The sequence below is a fragment of the Echinops telfairi genome, unplaced genomic scaffold (assembly GCF_000313985.2).
Source record: "Echinops telfairi isolate 266 unplaced genomic scaffold, ASM31398v2 ScPeMD7_655;HRSCAF=1070, whole genome shotgun sequence".
NCBI lineage: Eukaryota > Metazoa > Chordata > Mammalia > Afrosoricida > Tenrecidae > Echinops > Echinops telfairi.
Window position 1 is genome coordinate 35,272,504 of NW_022104553.1, and position 1,996 is coordinate 35,274,499.

The following is a 1,996-nucleotide window of genomic DNA, read 5'->3' on the forward strand; positions in this document are numbered from 1 at the left end:
TACACTGGTACAGATAGGAAGTGGAAACACGGAATCCAGGACAGATGATCCCTTCAGGACCAGTGGTGAGAGTGGTGATACTGGGAGAGTGGGGTGGATAGGGGAAACCGATTACAAGGATCTACATATAACCTCTTCCCTGGGGAATGGACAACAGAAAATTGGGTGGAGACATCGGACGGTGTAAAATATAACAAAGTAATAATAATTTATAAATTACCAAGGGTTTCATGAGGGAGGGGGAGCGGAGACCGAGGGGGGGAAATGAGGAGCTGATACCAAGGGCTCAAACAGAAAGCAAATGATTTGGGAATGATAATGGCAACAAATGTACAAATGTGTTTGACACAATGTATGTATGTATGGATTGTGATAAGAGTTGTACGAGCCCCCAGTAAAATGATTTTTTTAAAACTGGAAATAAAGAACTGTATTACTCATAAATATCTAGAGCACACAGTAATAGGCCACGGTGTGTGTCAGGAAGTCATGGGACTAGCGAGAGCATGAACCTGGAGCACAGCCCTCGTTCAAGTGTAAGGGTAGAATGAGGAAACTTTCACAAGGTAAGCAGAAGCTAAATTAAAGAGCAGGAAATAAGGAAAAGTAGCTATGGAAGCTAAGTGGGGAAACTGAGAAGTGAAGAGTATGGGTGTTATCAATAGTGAGGTTATCTGGGGCAATTATGTGCAGTGGAGTGTAATGCATTCATTAGCAAAGTGAGGAAGGGCGTTCAACAGCGATACTGAGGCATCATCTAAAATGAAATCTATTTGCATTTCAGTGTGCAATATCTTATTTTAGGCAACAGAGTAAATCTGGTTCCTTTTACTTCATCTTGAAAAGTCTTATAGAATCTTTTGATTCTGTAAATAAGGGAAATTGAAAAATAAAAAGGTAAAAATCGATTCAACAGAAGTATATGTTAGCTGTAGGTCCTCCCTTGAAGCAATAATTAATATCTTTAAATAAGAAGAGTACAGGGGCAATTAATGATTCAATGTGGCTCTTCTAGTCCAAGTCTCTAACTTTCGCCAAACGAGCTTTCCTTGTCTGGGTATAATCTTGTTAACTTCCTTAATGAACTCTTCCATCATGAGTTAAAGAGTTCTGTGAATTGTGAGTTCTGTCTAGCCAGTGCAATGGATATTAGAACCTAGAGACACAATAGAAAACACTAATTAAGACAATACAACTGCATCAGAAGTGGGATTCAGTGCTATGGCTCCAGACTCTTAGAATCTTTTTTTTTTTTTTTTTTTAGAATGAGAACTAAAAAGGCATGGGTATTAAAATATTTGATTCCTAGAATGGCTTTTTTAGTTACTGTTACTTATAATGGATATATAGAATGATATGCTGCAGCTGAGAGAGGAACAGCTGCTGCTGGAGCAGCCTGGCTGATTAATAAGAGGCCAATACCTACTGGAACCATCCTGCCAGAGTCCCCAGTTCATAAGCACATAAATACAGTTAAGGGATGGGGCAGAAATTTGAGTATTATTTAAAAGGTTATGGTTATATTATAGGTTGATTTGGCTTCACCATTAATACTCAATATGTCTCCTACCTCGTATTGTATTATAGGACATTGAACATGATTACAAGAGCTGTAAATCCACTTTCAGACTATATTTAATTATATATGCTAAAAGAAAAGAATTGCCTGGGGGTAAAAAAGCTCCTAATTTGAAGCCAAAGTAGTTAAGAAGTTTAGAAAGAAAACCTGAGCCCCACCCAGAACTTCTGAGAGAACAGGATTTTAACATTTGAAGGGAAGACCTGCAGGTAAAAAGCCTATTTGAAAATAAAATTAACTTAAAAAATAAAGAGTCTATTTGGCTTTAGAAATTTTGGAGCAGTTTACCATTGGCTGCATCAAAAAAGGAAAGTTCTGTGCCTAACGGAAAAAGCGCCCTTCTCAAACTGAGAGTTAAACAGAGATAGTGGGTTTGGAGTAATCACCTATATCATCTGCTTACTGAGTGGAAATGGG